Here is a 24,177-nt window from a genome sequence, read left to right as displayed (position 1 = left end):
CTGGTGGGTAGTGTTATTGTGTCTTGATTCTTTGGCCTGTGCAAAATTATGGTTCTTTCAGTATGTTCCAACATGAATCCTCTTTTTTCAGTAAGTTTCGAATTAGTCTATAAAAGCTGCTCCATCCTGAAGCTTAACCTATAAAGAGCACAACTCTGCTTTCAATTACACAGGAGTCAATCCAGGGTAGTTAATGGAGTTATTCCAGATTTATGCTGGTGAGATCGGAATCTGGCTTCAAGTTTCTACCCAAGAATACATTTTCATCTGTTTTGGGGAAATAAATTATTTGAGCTATTTTTATGTTACAACTGGCAAGAAAATAGCAATTTTCTGGATAAAGATGATTCCCCTCCTTTACCTTAACTTTATTCTTGCAAAAGGCTGCTCTCCTTGACACATGAATTCAGCCTGATTGTGATATGTTGATCCATACATGGTGGTGGTCCTTTAGGCAAGGGTCTCTTCTGTCTGCAGCCGTAGTTGATCAACTTCCTTCACAAAACTATACCCAGGAGGGTGTGGCCTGAGGACAGGAAGGGGTCAGACACATTGTCCCTTTAGTCTCTTCACAAGGAATCCAAAGCAAAGTTATTAGAGCATGGCACTTTTGACAGAGCCCCTCTAAACTGTGGGATCTGTTTTTTAAATTGTGTGGCCAGGGACAGATGTGAGGGATACCATTGGAGCTATGCTTCTAGTGAGCTGAGGTAGCAGAATAGAGCTCAAGAGCTGGTTCAAGTCATAAGGTCTCTGTGTCATAGCTCTGACTTCTAGTGGACCCCTGAGATGTGTGTGGCTCATCTGGGTTTGTAAGATAAACACTTGGCTTCTTGCATGGGAGGGGACAAAAAAATTCAGAGGAAAATCAAATTCTCTGCCTTCCTTCCCAAGTGTCCTCTTCTGCACCTCCCTTTGCATTTTCCATGGGGAGGGGAAATCTGGGCCTTTATTTCCTCAGATTGAATTGATCTGGTGACTTTGGCCACATTAAGGAAAAAATGCCCACAGACATGTTATGCCTTCTGCCACAGTAACACCATAGGGACCTTTCATGGTCAAGTCACTCTTGTATAGAATTTGACTTCAGTTTGCTTGAAATAGAGCAATTTTTCTTTTCATTAATCAGTACAACTAGATTCTCAGCAATCAATCTCTCCCCAAGGGTTTATTATTTTTAATTGCTTGATTTGATTTAATCTTTTATATTTCAATACCAATTTATTATGAATCTGCTTTTATTTTCTGTGTCCCAATTTTCCTCACTTAGGACACGATCTCCCATCACAGATGTCAGTGGGAATTTTGCCACTGAGGTCAATATCTATTAAAACTTTGTGTGCAAAGGCATTTTAGAGCAAACACTTTTGTGGAGCACATTTTAGCATTACATTTTAATGCTGGAGTACTCTATACTGTTTGTTTACTGACAATCATTTCATGCTGCCACTAAAACGGCTGGTTACCATTACAGTTAATTAGAAATGGTAACTAATAATGACACATATAAAAGTCTGGTTCCTAGTGGTCAATGGCTGTTGCGCATGCAGTCACTAATTGGAGGAAAGATCAGGAGAGTGCTGAGCATTTGTGAATATGGAGGTGAATAAGGGTGGCGAGGAAGAGTGAAGTGCTACAACAGGTGTTGGCAATCCCAGGGCTTAATCTTTAACTGTGATGAGTGTGGTCTGGGCCTTAAGCCATATTTTACTTCCACTGATCCAGGGCTTGGTTGGGGACCAAGCAATAGGGCTGTTCCAACTTATGGTCATTGAAATGGTCCCTTAGGAGAAATTGGCTCAATATTGCCAGCAGTATTTGGGAGGAGTGTGGGGGATGGGAGGAAGATAGCAAGGTAAATGCGTATTGGTCAGGTCATTCCTTTCATTGAAGGAGCTCTGAAATAGGCAGCCTCTTCAACTGTAGTGGAGATTTTGAATTCTTGGGGTCTCAAACTTAATAAATTGGTATGTCATTTGAGTTCATACTATACTTTACCATCTCAGTTCAAGTACTTATTTTTACAGTAAAGATGTGCTGCTTCTGTAGAATCATGGATATGCCTGAGTCAAATTAATTTGAAACTGGCATTAAGATATTGGACAGAGAAAAACAGAGTGGAGAGCTCTTGAGGCAATTCAAGCCACTAGATTGTTTTTTAAAAGAATTGTAAAAAAGTGGGCTGATTAAATGATTCATCCTGTAGAAATACCAGAGTTCAGAAGACACAATGGATCCCAGACTGCACTGAACGTAACAGCACGTTACTGCAAGGAGTTTGCTGACTAATTAACAAAGGATTGTCTCAAGCTATCCTGCTCCAAACTTCATCAATGTTTCCTTCCCACTGAAGGTGGATGAGGTTTGAGAAGAAAATGTATGAAATCATTTGTGAAACCATAGTGATGTCTTTAGCAAGGAAGCAGGCTGATGTGGCAGGCTGTGTTCAAAACTCTTCATGGAGACAGTTGTTCAATTGAAAAAGCTCTTATTTCTCTGCAAACTCATAGGAGGAGGATCAGGCAATTTGTAAAGTGGGCATGTTCACAAAATCACTTCTGCTTGATGCTTACCCTTCAGACAAGCAAGCCAAACAGGATAATCAGCCAAATAAATAATCATTATCAGTAAAATCAATTGTGTTGGGAAAAAAGCACATATGAGTTATTTCCCACTAGGATGTGTTGAAAAATATAATATAGGTGTTTTCTCTCTTTCCAAAATTCTGATACCCAGACTGTAGGCATTTCAGATTGTACAGGGTCTCCATTTCATTGCTTTAATTTATATAGAGGCATTTCTGTGGAGCTCATCACTAGAGAATCCAAGAGACTATAATTCTGTGGTCATTGTAATGACATTTTGCAAAAAGTTTCACAGAGCAGAGGTACAAGCAAAGATGGTAAGCTTAGTGGATGAAGTGCCTGCTTTATAGCTCAGATTAGAATTTACGGTTGTGTTTTAGTTTAAAATTGTGTGATGTGGGAACAGATTTGCAAAGAGTTTAGCTCCCATTTAGCTCACAGGAAGTGAGTGATTTTCATGTGCCAAACTCCCAGCATCCCTTTCAAAAATCTGGCCAAGTGTGTTGGATGTTCGGATCCTTTCAGATCTGGATGTGAGTATAGAAGTTCTCAGACTGAAGTCCACTGTCCTTTGAAGCCTTTTAAAGGGGTAGGAAGAGAGCATTTGGGATTTTTTTTGTTGATTTTCATAGAATATCAGGGTTGGAAGGGACCTCAAGAGGTCATCTAGTCCAACCCCTGCTCAAAGCAGGACCAATCCCCAATTTTTGCCCCAGATCCCTAAATGTCCCCCTCAAGGATTGAACTCACAACCCTGGGTTTAGCAGGCCAATGCTCAAACCACTGAGCTATTCCTCTGCCCCCATATTATGCACAGTTGTGCTTAATTTCACTGCTGAAGTTCTTTCCCTCCCACTCCCATATTAGAAAAGAGGTTTTTAGCTTCAGCATGTTTCAGAACTGTTGTCCTATAGTTAACGAAATATTGACTTGAGAGGTGAGGCACTCAATGGAGCACTTTGTCCACATGTCTGTTATGGTTGTATTCTATATTTGGAACAACATACTATCAAAGAATTAAACTATTTCCCACAACACATTAATGAAAACAGTAAAGCAAGAGTAAAAAAGGGATAAGACTCTTACATGAAAAAGAGTAATATCTATAGTTACACTAGCAAGGATATAAATCGCAAGGGTCACCAGTCATCAGGCTACTGATAATAAACGGAGCATGAGCTGGAATAAATCTCTACTTAATGTGTGGTGTTTCCAGTGGAAGGTTTCCATTCTGGAATTAGATTCCCCCATTGGCCAGACACAACCAGAATTTGTGGAACTTTAGAGCATGGTATAAAACCCTTTTCTCAGGTTTTACCTATGGGTCTGGGGGAAGGGAGACTGTGAAATCTTTACCTTTGGTTAACTAGCTTAGTGATTTAGTACTTTTTAACATAATTCATTTATTCAGACCATGGTGATAGGCACGTCAATTATAAATCAATAAAATAAATATTTCAGTTTCCTCCCCAGCACTATCTTCCCTCATCGTCTAGTAAGATGATGTTGGATAGATTTCAAAAAGCCTTTTCATGTTTCACTTGCCAGATGGAGAAACACACTGAATAGTATGAAAGAAGAAGGTGGTTGTTTTTCACTTCCAAAAGGCTTCATACAAATCCTGCAGCAGGTAAGATTATTATTCTGCCACAGAACAAGGGGAATACATCTTTCTCTATGGATGGACCGATATGCCTCCAGATCAAATTGACTATATCTTTCATCTGTCACTGGACATTCCTTAAATTTGATTTTTGTTTCCTGGGCACCAGGAGGACTACAGTTCTTACAATAATATACCTTGTGGAAGACAACCCCATAAATTTAAAACCTGGATTGCTGAAATACAAAGCTGCTTAAAGGTTAGAGAAAATCAAATTAAAACCAAAATAAATTCTCTGCATAATATTCATGCTTTTAAATGCAGCAAACCACTAGGAGTAGATTCAGTATTAAAGCAAAATTGTACATTTGCAGAGAAAGCAATAAAAGTGTATGCAATGACATTTCTCCATGTGGTAGGTTAGCAGCTGCAGGTATATAGTATAGTGCTGTAATAAGATGTATGTAGTATACACTGAAGAGACAATTTGGCACAGATTATGGATATATAGGACAGGCATTGCTGATCCAAAAATATGTCACATAGAGACATTAGGAGACTTATATTTGTAAATTAAAGGCAATAAAACCCACTGACATGTTTGTGCATATGTGAACTCAGAGCATTATGTGACTCGTATAATAAAAGGCAGGTTTACAGCTGGTTGAAAAATAGAGACTTTTCTGAAAAAGTGTTATAAAATTTGTCCCTATTTTTAGTGAAAATTTTTGAATTGGAATTTTTTCAACCACTTTTAGGTAGATTGGTATATAGATCACAAAATAATGCTAAATTGCCAGCTGCTGCAAGGAAATTTATTTAATCTTAATCTAGGTTAGTGAAATTAGCAGAACCAAGGAACCATTTTTAGAGAGAGAAATTAATGAAATGCATATCAGGGCTTTAAGTGAGTTGGTGTAGAAGGAGAAGCTAGACATCATTTCAAAAAGGGAAATTTAGAAACGAAAGTTACCAAAATAAAAATCAAAATAGACATAAAAGATTCTCTTACAGACAATATTTCTTGCATATTAGATAGTTCAAGAAATGAGCAATGATATTACTCAACTTTTGTTCAAATATGAATTTGTTAATAAATGAAATGGATAACAATATTTTTGAAAGTTCTATCTCACAGATAAAGCTCAGAAAACAGCAAAGCAGTGACTCAAATTGGAGAGGGTTCACCAAAGACTCCCAAGAATGATTAAAGAATTAGAAGACATGCCTTATTGTGATAGACTCAAGGAGGAGTTGTGATAATTGGGCCCTAAAATTTACCCTAATTGTGAGCTCAACTGTAAAAAGTGTGTGAGTTCATTAAATGTCACAATAACATATAACAACAAATGTTGATGGGAAAAGGTGCGATTGAATTAGTCCAAACAAAAAGGCCTACTGATATAACTCAAGGACTGTGGTCAGAGTATGCTTGACAAACAAGACAATTGGGGAGCCAAAACTCAATGAACCAAAATCGATGTGTTGAAAATTAGGCCTAACAGGTGGACAAAATAATGAGGGGATAAGGTAGTTTATCCCACTCCCTTTTGGAACCTTAAAGAAAGAGACTTTGGGGAGAAAAAGTGGCTACTGGAGCAAACTTCACCATCATGGTCTCCATCACCACCATCTCCTGGGACCCCGGACATTCTTCATCCTAATCCTGAGAAGTGTCCTGCCAGAGAGACGGACCCAGATGACACTGCCACCTCTACCAGCTCCAGCTGAATCCCAAATACCACCTGGGATGGGAGACTTGTGTGTTCTTCCCTTTTCTCACCTTATTTCTTCACTTTCCTATTCCTCTCCTTTTTCCTGCTGTCTAAGACTTAGCTAGCCAAGACAGTGTATTTTGCTGCGCTGCTGTAAGCAGGGGTGCTGGAACAATTTGCATAGTGAGGGTGCTGAGAACCACTGAACCAATGTGTAAACCCTGTATATGATGAAAACCACTTCAAACCCGGGGGGGCGGCAGCATCCCCAGCACCCCTAGTTCCAGCACACATGGCTGTAAGCCTGTGACCAGAAAGAGTCATCGAAAAGCAATGCCCCAAACAGTCCAATTCTGGTACAAGTTTGCCAGGTCTCTGAGTGGCTGATAAGACAGTGTGCCATGCCTGTGTTTTTCATCGGTAAGGTTGCAAGTGAAAGTCAACACCAGAGACAGAAGCTGCATTTTCTATCTTTGCTATTCTTTGATCTCCCTCTTGGTCATGTTTTGTCTTCTAGGAAATGGGACTGGACTTTATAACAACATCAACAACAACGACAGCTTCCGCTCACCACACCTAATTTCTTCCCTTTTCCCTCTGATGCCATCTTAGAGGCTGTCAAACAAGGGGCTTTCCTTCAAAAAAACTCTCTGCAAGTAAAGGAAAAGGGAACAAGAAATGTTGTTAAATAGAAGCCTTATTTAATACTTTGCATTTCAAATACTCTGCTTTTCCTTCTTTTCTGTATCTTCAATAAAAGATTACAAAGAATTTTCAATGGTGTTTTTGCCATGATCTAAAGCAGGCTGATTCTGTATATCAAACCCCGAAACTTGTTTAAAATTGTTTAATGTTGGACAGTGGCTGGGTTATGTTAACACCTTTGACTGTTTGGACCTATACATTCTATCTACATTAATACAACAGAGCTCAAGCTACTTAACTTAACAAAGAGAAGGTTAAGGAGTCACTTGATCACAGTTGATAAGTATTGACACGAAATGGGCTCTTCAGTCTAGAAGACAAAAGTAGAACACAATCCAATGACTAGAAGTTGAAGCTAGACATATTCAGACGGTAAATTAGCTATAATATTTTAACAGTGAGGGTAGTTAACCTTTGGAACAATTTATCAAGTGCTGTGGGAGATTCTCTATCAGTGGCAATTTTTAAACCAAGATTAGATGTTTTTCTAAAAGATATGCTTAGGAATTATTTTGGGGAAGTTCCATGGCCTGTGTTATACAAGAGATCAGACTGGATGATCACAATGATTCGTTCTGGGATCTATGAATCTGTAGGTACAACGTCAGCAGAGTGAACTGCTTCAGATTGGCAAATATAGACAAACAATTGCAAAAACACATGTTTTTAAAATGAATACACAAGCACAGTGTAATGTTATTCCAAGGAAAATATGTAATATTGTACTGAAGTTTAAAGCAAAGCTTATTTCATGTTCAGAACTAAACAACAATAAAATCTCTTGAAGTAGCAGCAGCTAAACTCTCAGAAGCAAATTTTCTTCAATATTAACTGCAAGACATGCACTTAGCAAACAGATTGAGATGTGTCATGGTCTCATTTGGCTATATGGATGTTATAAATTTAAGCAAATGCCAGTTATTAGTGCTTTTCCCAAGATATTTTGAAGAGTAATTGCACAGTTTTACTAGAGGATGTTTTAATTTGAGTGAGGGACCTTTGAGTTAACAACAGAAGGACTTAGGCAGATTTTTCAGTGAGGAAGGAAAAGACAAGTTTCAAAAGTAAAAAAGCCGATTCACAGAACTGATCTGTTATGGCCATAAATTGAGCAACTGCAGATAAAGTAATAGAGTTAAAGCCATGGGAGATGTAACTGAGGCATCCCTGACATCCAGTGATGCAATAAAAAAAGGTAAAATCTTATTTCTGCAAAGAACTGATAAGAGCATGAGAGAACATGCATCAGTTCCAGGAAAATCATTATAGGCTCCAGCACTGCATAGTCACCAAATGCAGAAGCGTTGCAGGCACCAACATCACCAAAATTGCCAAGTCCAACCAGCACATGACTGAAGCAAAAAGCTAATCAGTCTAGTCAGTATGATGGCCAATATGCTAGTGCACTCTAATCAGTGAGGGTGGGATTTAAAATGCAAACACTTAGCTATGCCTAGTGGGAACTACATGTTCCCAGAAGCCAGAGCAGACTTAAATTCAATGGAGTGATTCAAGAATGTCTGAGGAGTTCATATGAGTGACATGCCTCCTGACAAACCTGACTACTGAGTGCTTATTAAACAATATACTGTCCACATACAATAGTCTACAATACATGCTACTATGCTTGGCCACCTATGCTGTAGCATAAACAGGGATCAATATATTGTGACATATTAGTGTATTGTACCACTATGACATGAGCATTAACACAGAGCATGTCATATAACAGGTGATGGGTGAACTTCAAATGATTCAGATGTAACAAGCAGGTATACTTATTCTAATTTGTATAAACTTCTCCATGCTGAAGATTAATTAGAAAATTCCACAGAAAGGAGCTTTTTCAAAGAATGCTAGACACCTCCTAGTTTGGGCAGAGCTGGTAATACTTTGAGAACAGCCTTTTTTGCACTATTTTAATATGTCTGCATACAGTCTTAGGTGAAACCGGAAAGTGCAGAAGCACATGAAATGGGGGCAGAGGGCAAATAAAAATTAACAAAACTGTTTTTGAACTTGAAAAACAATATTCAGAAGGATTTACCAATCTTTATGGCCTGCTGTAACTTCCTGGGACAGCATATCAGGTTTTTTTAAAATTAGCGGAACATGTGCTCCGTTTGTGCATATAAATTTGCATCAGTAGAGCTTGTAAATGTGAAAGGTACAATTGCTATTGTTAGGTGACATTCTCTGGAAACTGAAAGGCATATTGGATGCCTCTAGTTTACTGAAAACATATTTCTATATAGCTCTCTCTCTTCTCCTTACGTCTATAATTGTGCAATACACTATACAGCTCTCCATATAAAACTACTCGAGGATGTTCACTCTAAATACTTTTGTACAAGCTGCACTCCAAGCATTTCATTGTCAATATTTACCTTTGCAGAAAGGAAATATGTCACTATATGATGCTGCCAAATAGAATGCTGTTGGAATATTTTGACTTATACTACTGAATTTGGAGCAGCAGCAGTCACTAAAAAGAACAAATTGTCTTGCAGCTGCAAATCAATTTTGTTCCAAAGCTAAAAGTAACAATGTTTTTGTCATAATAGCAGCTTTGTTTGTATGTGTGTGTTTTATCAGACTATATATCTGAATGTCCTCACCCAGGCTAAGACCTCTCATGCTGCATTTCATTCTGCCTCAAATGGTATTTGTTTAAACATCCATATTAAAACCTCCCTGAAAAAAAGGGTGGGGGACCAAATTCTGACAGGTGCTGTTTGCAGACACATGCCTGAGAGCCCAACAACAGTCAAGTGAGTTGGAAACTGACCACTCATGTTATGGCTCCCACATAACTTATAACTGTGGGAGGCAGCTCCACATGCTGTGCATAACAGAGCCATGGAGGGCTATTTTTGATATGGCATAATGCAATCTTATGACATTTCATGTGATTAACAGGAAGAGCAGAGGTGAGAGGAAGTAGGCTCAAGAGAGTCTGGAGACTGTCAAAGTTTAGGTATTCTCTGAGTGAGACAGTGTTAATGGTATATTGTGAATGATAAATTAAAGCCTTTCACTGAAACCTGAGTACTATATCTGAAACGGGGATATGGGTTGCAAGATGGTTGGGAGGAGCTCATATGTTTATAAACATATGCCTCCGGCTTATCATTGGTCTATGCAAAAAGAAAAGGAGTACTTGTGGCACCTTAGAGGTGCCACAAGTACTCCTTTTCTTTTTGCGAATACAGACGAACATGGCTGCTACTCTGAAACCTGTCATTGATCTATGCATATTCTCCTCATATAGACTATGCCAGTGTGGGACTCACATTGGCTGCTTCACACATGTTTTCTCATTGTGCATAGTACGTGCACTGAACACATAGGTTTGCTCATTTGGGAGATCAATGTACGTAGGTACAGAATTTAGCCTTTAGACTGGGAAGGCTGACAAAACTTTCAGTGAAGTAGCATCAAAATGTGATATTTACTGCAATAGTGACTGGAGGATTATTTACAGGCTCACTATTTATGTTTTAAACTACACAAATGATGCTGTCTACTCCATGGTGTAGTTCATCACTAAACATAGAAATTATTTCATGACTTATAAGTAAGTATAGGACCCATTAGAAAGACATGAACAATATAAGCATTGTGACTGGCAATGCTGACAACAAGGGTACACACATTCTTTCAAAGGAAGACAGTGGGGCAGCTTTGAGGTCTAAACTTTTCTCTTAGAAAAAAGAAACCAGGAAAGATCCTGAAAGCAGATAATGTGTCTGATGAGTAATTTAGGGCTAGCCACAAATAGTCATCTCTTTGTTCCTACCAAGTTACAACATTAAATATTATCCTTAAAATGCAGAAGGGAATAACCGTGCCTTATAACTGAAATGTCAAGGAAATAGAGTCAGCACTGCATGCTTGTTGTCTTCGCTCTTGCAACTCGAAACAATATTGATTAAAAACAAAAACAAATATCTATGAACATCTCAACTTCAGCTCAAATCAAATATCAATTGGTCATGTAAAACATTCTTGGGAAGTCACATTTTGGAATTTTTACAGTAATTATTCGCAAGTGTTCAATTTAGATAAATGGGATTGTTTTAAAAAAAATCAGACCAAAAATAGCACAGTATATCTCTATGGAAATCATTCTAGCTACAACAGCTGAGAATCATTACACTGTGTAAACCTATGAGGTAACTGTTCATATCATTTTGTATTAAACCCATTAATACTAAGGAAGGGATTCTGTCCTTCAACCATGAGTCCTACCGTAAAGCACTGAGGCCTATCATACTTGCTCTGTCTGATCTCCTTTTTCAGGAAAGGAGGAGGGGGAAGGGAATTTCATGTTGCCAGTGGTCAAAGTAAACAAAGGGATAAGAGGGAAGACAGGCATATTGATAGACTTCTCTTTTGGAGGCTGATTCAAAGCCAATAGTTCAGGCCCTTAGTCTCCTTCCAGGAAAACCACACATTCAATATATTAACATTAAGAGACTCCTGCAATGTTCATAAACATAAATAGCTAAATGGACTGGGTAGCAACATTGAAATGTAATCAGTGGCAATATGTTAGTATTAGAGCAGATGTTAATGACCATCGCGAACTGGCATAAATCAGTCAGCCCAGTCCAACAACAAAAATCTTTACGTGAGAAAACTTTTTCCCTGAGTGGTTATTGAATCAACAGTGTGAGCTAAGGAAGTTTTAGCAGCAGCACTACCACAAAAGCAAAAGGAGAAAATGCTCACAAGGGTATAAAACAGAAAACAAAAAGAGTCCCTTATAACCCAATGTCATTCTCTAACTCCTTGTTTAATTTGCTCTACACTAACCCTTCCCTATGGCTCTCAGGGAGTTGTATTTATAAGGTTCCCTGATGAAAGCCCTTAGCTCCTCATTATCATCAGCCAGGAGTCCTGTTTTATTCCCTAACTCTTTCCACCTGTACAGAGCAGACCTCTGGAGGCTTGAGAAGGGAGTTAACTGCTTGTTTGCCAAACCCAAAATAGGGCTTCTGTGCCCTGTCACAGTCAGTAATGCTTAAAGAATTATTTAGGCCAAAAAAAGTTCTGAATAGAATGGAAAAAATATTTTAGAAAAAGCTAAATTTTAATACCAATTGCAGTTTAAAATACTCACAAGGGGCAAAAAGCAGAGTGAGAAAGAAATGAATGTATTAATCTAATGCATAGACTTTCCTCTTGCCTTTGGTTAGAAATATCTAAACTGGTAGGACTGGGAATCTCAGCTGACATAAATCAGATTCAGTGTAGTTGAACAAGTACAGTCCAGCATTTGACTTGTAATCTGAAAAAGGAGAAATCTAGAGCATTACTGCCACCGAGACGATTACTTTTCATGTAGAACTCTTGGAGCTAGATTCCAATTTCTTGAAAATTGTTTCAGAAGGATTTTTTAATATATTTTATTTGTGTTGTGCACCAACAGCTTGTTTTCCATGCAAATAAATTTTAAAATGTTAGACAAGCATAGTGATGATCTGGTTTGTTTAAACTGGCATGAAGATAAATAAACAGACATAAGACAATAGCTAATTAAGCGAAGAGGAGGTAGGGACAGGGGAAGTTATGAGAAAGAGATTAAGAAAAACATAGTTCCATGTTTTAAGACCAATACACAGCCAATCTCCCCTCTAAATGCCACTCAGTAGGAAATTACTAACTTCCCTATCAAGTATGATGGAAGAAAACTGAGCAACCAATAAAAAACCCCTACAATCAATAGATTGCAATAATATTTAACTTTAATCATACAAAATATGTAGAAATGCAGTGCTACAAAATTCTCTGCCCTTACACAGAACAAAAGGAAAGTGGTCACAGCTGCTAAGTTGAGAATTCACACACTGCAGAAGAATTCTCAGCTGGTGTAAAGACAGCTTCAGTGCCTCACCATTGCTGGGATAGGAAGCATGCTGGGGGAGAGGCGCGATATGGTGGGGGTGGGGAGGCTATGCCAAGTCACAGCTGGCATATGGTCCTTTAGGGTATGTCTATACAGCATCTGGGAGTGAGCCTTCCTGCCTGGATCCACAGACTTCTGTTAGCAAGGCTTGCACTAGCACACTAAAGATAGCTGTGTAGACACTGTGGCTTGGGCTGTGATGCCTCCCTCCCCACTGGCTTTAGAGTCTAAACTTCAGCCTACGCCCAACATTTACACAGGTATTTTTAGTGTGCTAGCATGAGCCTTGCTAGCAGAAGTCTGTGGACTCAGGCTAGGAATGTAATTTTTTAGAATATCAGAACCATGAGAATAGAAGGATCTGTACAAGCCAACCTGTACAGACCAATAAGTACTATATAGCGTCTGGAACCAGATATACAGATAAGGACAGCAAAATCTTTCCATCCCAAAGGCTTGTCTTTGTTGCTTTTATAGGGTTCTTTATTGTTCTTAACTCAAGAATAGAATTCACAATTAAGCCATTAGAGCCATGTTTAATTTTTAATCTGAACATTAAATTTAATCTTTAAGAATGCAAAAATCTTGCTTTTGATGCAAAAGACTACGAATATGTATTACTTGAACATGAGTCATGTAAGATCCACCCCACAGCTCTGTCTAGGGTGACCAGATGTCCCGATTTTAAAGGTACAATCCTGAGATTTGGAACTTTGTCTTATATAGGCACCTATTACACCATCCCTGTCCTGATTTTTCACACTTGCTATCTGGTCACCCTAGCTCTATGAGTGCACTGTGCAGCCTTAGTTAAACCCTCTCTACTTCTCCAGTTCAGGGCATCTCAAATTGCATGCTGTATTTTTGGACAAGATTGAAAACTACCGAACATTTCTGAACACACATTAGAGTCCATTTTTCCATTAATCTCTCCTGGTTGACCTCTTTCTGCTCCTATAGTTTGTTTCCTCACAGCTGCATCACGTAAAAGTGCTCAGTTTGTAGAACAGCACTGTCCATGTGTAGAAACAGAGAGACCAAAATCACTTCTGTTCCCACAGCACTAACTTTTTGCAGGCTGAGAACAACATGACTTTTTTTAAAAAAAAAACTAGTCTGAACTTAAATCTCTCTCTTTAAAGCGAGTTACTTACAATTAGTGGAATTATTCAGATTTTTCCAGTGACTGAGTTTGGTACTAGAGTGTACTCCATAGTCCATTCCATGACTGCTTAATCTGGTCCATGAAATGGCCAGACCTGGTGTGACACTATGCAGCACAAATTGTGTCCCTCATTCTGCAAGATGGAGAGCCAGTGAGATGCATGACCTGTGTCTTCCAACAGCCTCGGTGATGAATCCCCCCTTGTGCATACAGCTGAATCTCTGTCACAAGAAATGTTACCCCTAATCATCGATTTACAGAGCTCCTCAGTACTGCCCTATATTTTAAAACACAACAAACCAACACAACCGTTTAGTCCCTGATTCTGTAATGAGCTTTAGGTGAGCAGATCCCTGTGCCTTTGGAGTTCCCTTGGCTTCAGTGGGGGTTCCATGTGTCTGCAGAGGATGCCCGCATACAATTTATTGCAGGATCAGGGCCATAAAACCCAAACCTTAAGAATACAGAAAATAAAATATCACAAAATCCCTCCTAACTAATAAGAACAGATATATCATAGCCATATTGAAATGACAAGTGGGCCTTGGTTGCTATGTTATAGTATGGTATTGTAAGAACGTAAAGACAACATATCAAGGAAAGTAAATTAAAAATCAAGCTGTAACCAAGTGTGTGACTTAGCATGCTTTGACTATTTTGAGTCTCTCCCTCTGTCACACTCTAATAACCGTCAGTTATTATCTTTATCTCATCTTTGTATCTGACCGGGTGTATCTTTTTTTTTGAAGGTCCCTAGTTACCATAACTATGATTTCATAACTTCGTCAGCCTTAGTTTCAGATTTTTTTTTCAAAATTCATGCAATTATTATTCTGAACTGACCTTGAAGTTATTTGCACATCATCAGCTGCTGTGGAGCAATACACACACAGTGTTTGTTGTGACTGTGGGATGTTTCAGATGTTCTGTCCTAACAACCGGTTCTACTATGTATTCTGATGAAGCATTGGAGGTTCTGTTTATCTGACCTACTGTGGAATGTACAAGTTCTGAATCGCATGATACACTTTAACAATGAACAAGCTACTGGGTTTTAAGGCTGGTATTTAGGCACCTAAGTACCTTTGTTGGTCTGGGCTGTGGTGCCTATCTTTTCATGCAGACAAATTCAAATTAGAAACAAGAAACAAATTTCTAACAGTGAGGGTGATTCACCACTGGTATTTTCCACCGAATGCATCCAATGCAGTGAGCTGTAGCTCACGAAAGCTTATGCTCAAATAAATTTGTTAGTTAGTTAAGGTGCCACAAGTACTCCTTTTCTCACTGGAACAAAGTACCCAGGGAAGTAGTGGATTCTCCATCTGTTTATGGCTTCAAAGAAAGAGTAGATGTCTTTTTGGAAAATATGCTTTAGTCAAACACAAATTATTGGGCTCAATGCAGGGGTAACTAGGCAAAATTCTATGGCCCTTTGTGACCCAGGGACCTGTTGGTGCCATCTGGCAAAGGACAAACTGGGTGCATAGGATTTTACAGGGATCCCCTGGGTTGGATATCTGTATCGTAGTTCACCAAAGGCCCAGGGTGCAATGAGAGGTCCCTATCAAGAATCAGCAGTCCACTGGTCATCACAATCATTATGAAATGTGTGTGCAGATAATATTTAAGGAATTATATCTATACTGAAAAGTATATTCTCAAGGTTTTAGAGTTAAGGCAGGAAACCAGGGTGACATACCTAAGATAAAAGAAAAGGAGTACTTGTGGCACCTTAGAGACTAACAAATTTATTAGAGCATAAGCTTTCGTGAGCTACAGCTCACTTCATCGGATGCATTACGATGAAGTGAGCTGTAGCTCACGAAAGCTCATGCTCTAATAAATTTGTTAGTCTCTAAGGTGCCACAAGTACTCCTTTTCTTTTTGCGAATACAGACTAACACGGCTGCTACTCTGAAACATACCTAAGATATTCACTTGTGAGGTAACTCCCTTCTCTTCATGTGTCATACCTAAGATATGTTCCTTTCAGGCAGGAGGTTAACAGACACCTATCTCCCTGTCTGGCCATTTGTGTATTGTGCATTACATGCCTCTCAATGTATTTGCATACTGAGCCAGGTGCCAGTTAAGAGATTGTGAAATCTACAAGAGATGAAATCTAACAAAATGAACAAATGGCAGGGGGTATCCTGTTTATGAATAAAGACAAGGGATTGTTCTGGTATATCCTGAAGTGCAAAGGGACACACTGGATCCTTCACTGAGGAGGCAAACTGACACCCTGATTGTCTCACGAAAGAAGCACTGCATGGATTTGGGGTGAGCAACACTCTACAAGACATGAAAATATTTTGCAAACTAAGTCTAAGGATTAAGCTTTGAAACACATGTTATGATCTTATATGTTTCCAATACTTCTACTTGCTACTATTTGGATCTCTATGCTTTGCTAAATAAACGTATACTTGATTTTATTGTAAACATATATAAATGGTGTGTGTTAAGCTGAGTGGTGGAGATGGAACGGTTCCTTTGGAAGCATGAGTCTGAATACAGCAGGTGTCCAGTGAAACAGTGGCTGGACACTCCAGGAAGATGTTCAGGGGGTTCAAACATTGAGATGTGCCAATTGCTAACTATAGAGTGGCAGCAGGGCCTGTGAGGCCTAGAAGGGAGTGTTTAATAAAAAGGCATCTTTTAAAAAGTGGAAGTCAAATCCTAGTGAGGTAAATTGAAAGGAGCATAAACACTGCCAAATTAAATGTAAAAATGTAATAAGAAAAGCCAAAAAGGAGTTTGAAGAACAGCTAGCTAAAACTTCCAAAGGTAATAACAAAATGTTTTTTAAGTTCATCAGAAGCAGGAAGCCTGCTAAACAACCAGTGGGGCCCCTGGTGATCAAGATACAAAAGGAGCACTTAAAGACGATAAAGTCATCACAGAGAAACTAAATGAATTCTTTGCTTCAGTCTTCATGGCTGAGGATGTTAGGGAGATTCTCAAACCTGAGCCATTTTTTGTAGGTGACAAATCTGAGGAATTGCCAGATTGAAGCATCACTAGAGGAGGTTTTGGAATTAATTGAGAAACTTAACAGTAACAAGTCACCGGGACCAGATGGCATTCACCCAAGAGTTCTGAAAGAACTCAAAATGTGAAGTTGCAGAACTATTAACTATGGTTTGTAACCTGTCCTTTAAATAAACTACTCTACCCAATGACTAGAAGATAGGTAATGTAATGCCAATATTTAAGAAAGGTTCTAGAGGTGATCCTGGGAATTACAGACCGGTAAGTCTAACGTCAGTACCGGGCAAATTAGTTGAAACAATAGTAAAGAATAAAATTGTCAGACACATAGAAGAACATAAATTGTTTTGCAAGAGTCAACATGGTTTCTGTAAAGGGAGATCATGCCTTACTAATCTATTAGAGTTCTTTGAGGGGGTCAACAAACATGTGGACAAGGGGGACATAGTGTACTTAGATTTCCAGAAAGCCTTTGACAAGGTCCCTCACCAAAGGCTCATACATAAATTAAGTTGACATGGGATGAGAGGGAAGATCCTTTCATGGACTGAGAAGTGGTTAAAAGACAGGGAACAAAGGGTAGTAATAAATGGTACATTTTCAGAATGGAGAGGGGTAACTAGTGGTGTTCCCCAAGGGTCAGTCCCAGGACCAATCCTATTTAATTTATTCATAAATGATCTGGAGAAAGGGGTAAACAGTGAGTTGGCAAAGTTTGCAAATGATACTAAACTGCTCAAGATAGTTAAGACCAAAGCAGACTGTGAAGAACTTCAAAAAGATCTCACAAAACTAAGTGATTGGGCAACAAAATGGCAAATGAAATTCAATGTGGATAAATGTAAAGTAATGCACATTGGACAAAAATAACCTCAGCTATACATACAATATGATGGGGGCTAATTTAGCCCAGGAGAAAGATCTTGGAGTCATCGTGGATAGTTCTCTGAAGATGTCCACGCAGTTTGCAGCAGCAGTCAAAAAAGTAAACGGGATGTTAGGAATAATTAAAAAAGGGATAAAGTATAAGACAGAGAATATCTTATTGCCTTATATAAATCCATGGTATACCCACATCTTGAATACTGCATACAGATGTGGCCCCCTCATCTTAAAAAAGATATATTGGCATTAGAAAAGCTTCAGAAAAGGACAATTAAAGTAATTAGGGGTTTGGAACGGGTCCCATATGAGGAGAAATTAAAGAGGCTAGGACTTTTCAGCTTGGAAAAGAGGTGACTAAGGGGGGATATGATAGAGGTATATAAAATCATGAGTGGTGTGGATAAAGTGAATAAGGAAAAGTTATTTACTTGTTCCCATAATATAAGAACTAGGGGCCACCAAATGAAATTAATGGGTAGCAGGTTTAATACATAAAAGGAAGTTCTTCTTCACTCGGTGCACAGTCAATCCATGGAACTCCTTGCCTGAGGAGGTTGTGAAGGCTAGGACTATAACAGGGTTTAAGAGAGAACTGGATAAATTCATGGAGGTTAAGTCCATTAATGGCTACTAGCCAGGATTGGCAAGGTCCAAGGAATGGTGTCCCTAGCCTCTGTTTGTCAGAGGATGGAGATGGATGACAGGAGAGAGATCACTTGATCGTTACCTGTTAGGTTCATTCCCTCTGGGCACCTAGCATTGGCCACTGTTGGTAGACAGGATACTGGGCTGGATGGCCATTCTTATGTTTCTGGTGCCGATGTCTGGTACAGTCAGGGAGCTGATCCCTAGCTGGCACAGAGAAGGCTTCCTCACACTAAGGGGCAGATGGTAGCGAGGTTCCTCACAACCCTGGTACTCTTGGGAAGTGGCACACCTGTATTGTACAGGAGGTCAGAGAAGATCTTAACATCTGTAAATATACCCATCTATTCCCCTTATTAGCTTAGTTAAATTCCTCTGAATTTAAATTTGAAATAAAATATAACTAGTCAATAGATTTTGAAATATTTTACAAAGTCATTCAACTAGTAAATTATAGATTATTTCAGTCTGGCTGGTTTTCTCAGGATTTAGCTACTAATTTGTGTAATTCCAGGCTAATTATCTCAGTTGATTGAAATTTGACAATATATATAGTTTGTAATTGGGGTTTCAATTCAATGTGAACAAAATGTTTCATTTTCAATTAATTTTGAATGAATTTTTTTTCCTATTGGAGAAGTGTGTGTGTGTGTGTGTGGGCGGGGGGAACAAAAATTCAAAACAATTTTTTTTCTGAATAAAACAGAAATATTCCTTTTGAATAAAAAAGTTTCAGTTTTGTCAAAAAGACAGAAAATCATTGTGAAAAGTTTGAACAAAATGAAAACAATTTTTCCAACATTTTCTATGACTAAACAAACAAACACATTTTGTCCAGCTCTAATAATTGTGTTATTGCTTCAAGTAGATGTTATATGCACTTTGCAACATTGTGATAACTGTGGTGGCACTGACAGTATTTTCCTTTTCTATTATGCAAGAAATCAAATATTCATCTTTTACTTTGCTATCAGCATGGATCTTTGATGTATCAGGCATTCCAAGTATATATGGAAGATTTCTCCAGTCTCTCTCCCTCTCCACAATATAGGAACATGGTCTTGCTGTGGTAGTAACAATTATGACTAGCTTCCAGCTATCGCTGTCTGTTCAGCTACAGAGTGGTTGCCCAGCTGTCTGTACAGTAGTTTTTTTAAACTGCTCAAAGGTCTGTTGAAAATTCCGCAGTGTAAGGCAGCTCAGGCTTCTAAAAAACACCTAGTTCACATTGGCTGTACTCCAAGGTGTAACACAGTTATTAGCATTGTAATTCTGCTGTTAGTATATTATCTGATTCTTGCAGTCCTTCTCATACACATAGCTTGATATTTTTTCCTTATAGGCAGCATGGTGATTAGAGAAGGAAGTGGGTTTCAACTATCTGAGGGATGTCGATATGTAGCACCACCTCATTTCACTGACTCTTAATTCATGTACCCACATTATAGTTCTTATCCCTATTCTTTCTTACGGTGCGTAGCACTCTATTATTACTGCTTGGCCCATCTCCTTCCTTTGTCCTTGTTAAAATTTGGCAGCAATGGGAGCAAACAGAAACTGCTGATTACATGCACAGCTGCTATGCTGTGGTTGCTATGCAGAAACCAAACTATTACATTTTTAATACAGTGCGGAGTATTGTGCAAGCTTGTGCCAGGTATGCTGGCAGTTACTTGTGTTACACAGTCTGCATTATGACTACTTCATATACATAACCAGAATTAAATTGTCAATTAGAGACACAAAGGAAAGATTATTGAACTCCTTACTCATAGTGGCAAATCAAAGTGACTCTCCAGAAAAGGATTAATCACTTCTGCACACAGATTTCCCCAATATACTGACCTCAAAACTATTTTCACTTATTTAGGTACCTAAAGACCTGATATTGCAGTGTTGAGTACTCTTGCCTCAGTCCAGCAACCTATTTAACCACCAGCTCAGTTTTAATCACATGAATAGCCTCATTGACTTTAATGAGACTATTCACAAACTTAAAGTGAAGCAATGTTTAATTGCTTTGCTACAGCAGGACCAGAGTTCTCAGCAACCTATAGGATCAACCCCTAAAATATAGCGTTAGGAGTCTATGCTGCCATTTTAGAAAATCTTGGCTTTTTTTTTTTTTTTTAAATAGCCTTAGGTTGTTGCTTTGACACAGAAAAGTCCTAGAGGATCTAATTTTTTCTTCTCTCAACCTTCCCTCCTCTCATGGATTTCAGTAGATTGTCTCTCTCCTGGTTTACTTGTGTATCAATACATCTTCTTATAATTGCAATAAAAACAGTTAGTACAAATCATACTGGGTGAAAATTATAATTGATTTTAGACAAAAGACACAGTGGAGAACTTACTTTTCAAGCCTTCCAGAGCTCTTTCGTCTGTGGATTGTAACTTGAACGTGTCTCACAGCTTGAAATCTCTGACCTTTCAGTGACTTCTACAAACTACTTATTGCAGTCACGTTTTTTTTTCCTAACATCGGATAAAGTGCTGATAGGAGGATTCTCACGGACTTTGTCAATAGTTTAATGTGCTATACACATAAATCCTTTGCTAATAAACTGATTGGAAATTTCATAATTGAACATAGTATTAAGACACAACAAATTGCATATTATTGGATTAGTAAATACATGCCTCGGGTGCTCTCAACTTGGGAGCTATGTATTAATGCTCATCTTCAAATACACCTGGGCATGTTCAAATGCTACTATTCTAGGGACTTTTTAATGTTAACTAATTAAAACTATTCCATATACTGAATATATGCAATGTAAATCAGGAATAGCTCCTCTGAAGTCAATGGACCTGGTTCCTTAAATCTGGTATAAGGGGCTGGGGCAAAATCCTTGCTCTGTTGAAGTCAGTGTGAGTTCGCCATTGATTTCAATGGAGCCAGGATTTCACCTTGCAGTCTTTTCATTGATTGCAGTGAGCTTTGGATCAAGACCTAAGTGAGAGAGGAATCAGGCCCACACTTTACTATTTTTCCTCTTAGATACTGTTTATAGTGGAAGGATAGAAAAGAATAGTCCATAGAGAATAAAGATGCTTGTAACATTTTTTTATTCCATGGAGTTTTGAAGCATAATCTTTATCTTCATGGACAACCATGAAGTGGGGAAAACAAAAAACCCTCTTCCGTACAGGAACAATCAGGGAGGTTGTTCTGTAAAAAGAGTGGGTTGTGACAGATATGGCAATTTCCTGCTTTATCCTCGAAAGATCTCATGGTATTAAGCGTAGGTATAATTTTATGTAACTTCTTTAAAAGGGAAGGTACGACAAATATGGCAGCGACATGCGGTATGTTTAGGGTCCATTGTTTGAATGGTCTGCGTAACATTGTTTTCTACTCTATGGGGAAGGGCTACCACAGTTCCTACAAGAACTAAACCAAGAGGGGGCGATTAAGTTAAATCAGTCAGGTTGTAATTCCACCGAGACAGGCATGCATATACTACTTCAAACTAGATTTTCTAGAGACCAACTGACAGAGATAGGACTTTAGGCTATTTCCCCAAAGTTTACACTGACTCTGGGCCTTCTTTCTGGTTCAGAAAATGGACAGGACTTTCTGTCTAAGGCTGCTCCAATCCTTCCTGGGAAGGTTTGGAAGGACTTTGGTCTACTGAGGCCCCATAAGACTGAGGGGTGACCTCTGGTAAGCCTTTAGCATGCATATAGGAACTTTTATTATTTTTATATGTTTTCTCTGTAATGCTTTCACCTAAAGAATAAATGTGCTTGCTTATAGAGACCTGTGTAGTAACTCATAATTGCTGGCAATTAGGATGTTCATAGTCTTTGAAGAGCAAGCAAAGCACAGATGCAGGCCTATTCAGACAATCTGGCTTGGTGGATTTATAACAGGGTAGGTGGGTATAGTGAGGTGAGGACTCACTGGTGCAGCGCCTCCTGCTGGTCATCTTGGGAATTAGCTCTTTCCAGCCTTCAGAGCTCCCTCTGCAGGCTGGTGTCTCACCTGCCGCTGGCATCCGTGTCCCTCCCAGACTCCAGTGCCTTTACCCTGGGGTTCTGCCCCAGCAGTACCCCCACACTCTGGGTCTCCCCTCACTGGGAAACCCCCAACCCTCTAAACCCACCTTGCCTCAGTCGCTACTGCCAGTCATCATCTAACCCCCGCTCACTGGGGCAGACTGCAGTGTAATCGCCACTCATCATTGGCAAGCGGTTAGGTCCTGCTGCCTTTGCCTATCCCCAGGCTTCCCCTCTGCAGCCCCAGTACCTTTTGGCCATAAACAAGGCCTGCAGCCTGGGGGTTTACCAGGCTGAAGCTGTCAGCTCCCTTTGCTCTTCCCCAGCACTGCTCCACTTCAAGTACTTTGCTCCAAGGCAGCTAGCCCTTCCCACTCCAGGGCTAGAGTGAGACTCTCAGCTCCAGGCCCTCAGCCCTCTTATAGGGCCAGCTGTGGCCTGACTGGGGAAACAGCCACAGCTGTGGCCAGCTCAGGCTGCTTCCCCAATCAGCCTAGCCTTTCCCAGCCAAAGCCCTCTCCAGGGCTGCTTTAAACCTTCTGGGTCGGAGCACTGAGGGCAAGGGGTTTTCTATCTGCCCAGTTTCTCCCTCAGCTGGGCCAGCAAGACATCCCTTTCCTGCCACAGGCTCTCCAGTGCAAGGAGCAACCGGCCTCCCTCCTGAAGGATTTGGGTGCCCACGGTAGCTTTCTCAGCTCCCACGTTGGTTTCCCTTGTTGTTTGGGTCTCCACTGTGGCCTGTCGAACCCCTGCGTGGATTCCCCTCTTGATCTGGGGCCCCTCTGCCCCAGACCCTTTCCCTTCTGGGGCCTTGGTCCCTACCACCTCCTCCTTCGGGGCAGTTTGGGACCAGGCCCAATCCTCCGGCCTGCCCTTCCTTCTCTGGGGGCAGGGCCATCTTACCTGGCCCCTGCTGTGGCACAGGAAGCACATCCAGTGCCTTCCTTTGGCCACCCCAGGGCTAGCCTGGGCCCTGCGAGTCCCGTAGGGGCACTCCCTCTTCATGTGCCCTGGCTCCCCACAGGCCCAACATGTTCATAGCCATCCTGATAACCTCACAGGGGCTGCATTTTCTGGGTGGGGCCTCCTTGCTCCATCCCAGTAGGGGTACTCCCATCTGTAGTGTCCTGGTTGCCCACAGGTGAAATAGTCTTTAGGCCCCAGCACTGGTCTTCAGCCGCAGGTGCCTGGCCCCTGATGAGGTCCATGTGCTCTCTCCCGCAGCAGCTGAAGCAGTCCTGCTTGCTGCTCAGCAAGTCACACCACACAGGTCCTCCAGTAGTAGTCCGCCATGGTCTCCACCCTTGGTCACTCAAGCCTCAGATCCAGGCAATAAGCCCACAGTCCTTGCCTTGCCCCTTGTATCGGGGTGGACCACCTATGCCCACATTCTCCACCACCTTGTAGCGAGGTGAGGACTCACTGGTACAGCATCTCCTGCTGGTCATCTTGGGAATGAGCTCTTTCCAGCATTTGGAGCACCCTCTGCAGGCTGGTGTCTCACCTGCTGCTGGCAGGAGTGTCCCTCATGGACCCTGGTGCCCTTTACCCTGGGAGTCTGCCCCAGCAGTACCCCCATACTCTGGGTCTCCCCTCCCTGGGGAACCCTCAACCCTCTAAACCTACCTTGCCTCAGTGGTTACTGCCAGTCATCATCTAACCCCCACTCACTGGGGCAGACTGCAGTGTAATGGCCACTCATCATTGGCAAGTGGTCAGGACCTTCTGCCTTTGCCTATCCCCAGGCTTCCCCTCTGCAGCCCCAGTACCTTTTGGCCATAAACAAGGCCTGCAGCCTGGGGGTTTACCAGGCTGGAGCTCTCCAGCTCCCTTTACCCTTCCCCAGCACTGCTCCACTTCAGATACCTTGCTCCAAGGCAGCTAGCCCTTCCCACTCCAGGGCTAGATTGAGACTTTTCCACCTCCTAGCCCCCTGCCCTTTTATAAGGCCTAGCTAGGCCCTA

The 24,177-nt window shown here is 40.4% G+C and overlaps 2 long non-coding RNA genes across 2 annotated transcripts in view; one reads left to right on the top strand and one right to left on the bottom strand.

Moving 5' to 3' along the window:
* Positions 1 to 11,802: 11,802 nt before the first annotated feature.
* Positions 11,803 to 20,960, bottom strand: LOC122458721. The gene is made up of 3 exons (XR_006278907.1): positions 20,566 to 20,960; positions 13,674 to 13,905; positions 11,803 to 11,901 (listed from the first exon to the last, which is right to left on the bottom strand). It is a non-coding gene; the product is annotated as an uncharacterized LOC122458721 (long non-coding RNA).
* The window catches only part of LOC122458720, a 125,468-nt gene continuing 117,121 nt past the window's right edge, over positions 15,831 to 24,177 (top strand). The window contains exon 1 of the long non-coding RNA XR_006278906.1: positions 15,831 to 15,970. This is a non-coding gene — a long non-coding RNA (uncharacterized LOC122458720). The remainder of the gene's footprint in view (positions 15,971 to 24,177) is intronic.

Source organism: Dermochelys coriacea, chromosome 2 (assembly GCF_009764565.3).
Source record: "Dermochelys coriacea isolate rDerCor1 chromosome 2, rDerCor1.pri.v4, whole genome shotgun sequence".
NCBI classification, from domain to species: domain Eukaryota; kingdom Metazoa; phylum Chordata; order Testudines; family Dermochelyidae; genus Dermochelys; species Dermochelys coriacea.
Note: the sequence above shows the minus strand (reverse complement) of the source record. Positions and strands in the feature narration are given on the sequence as shown.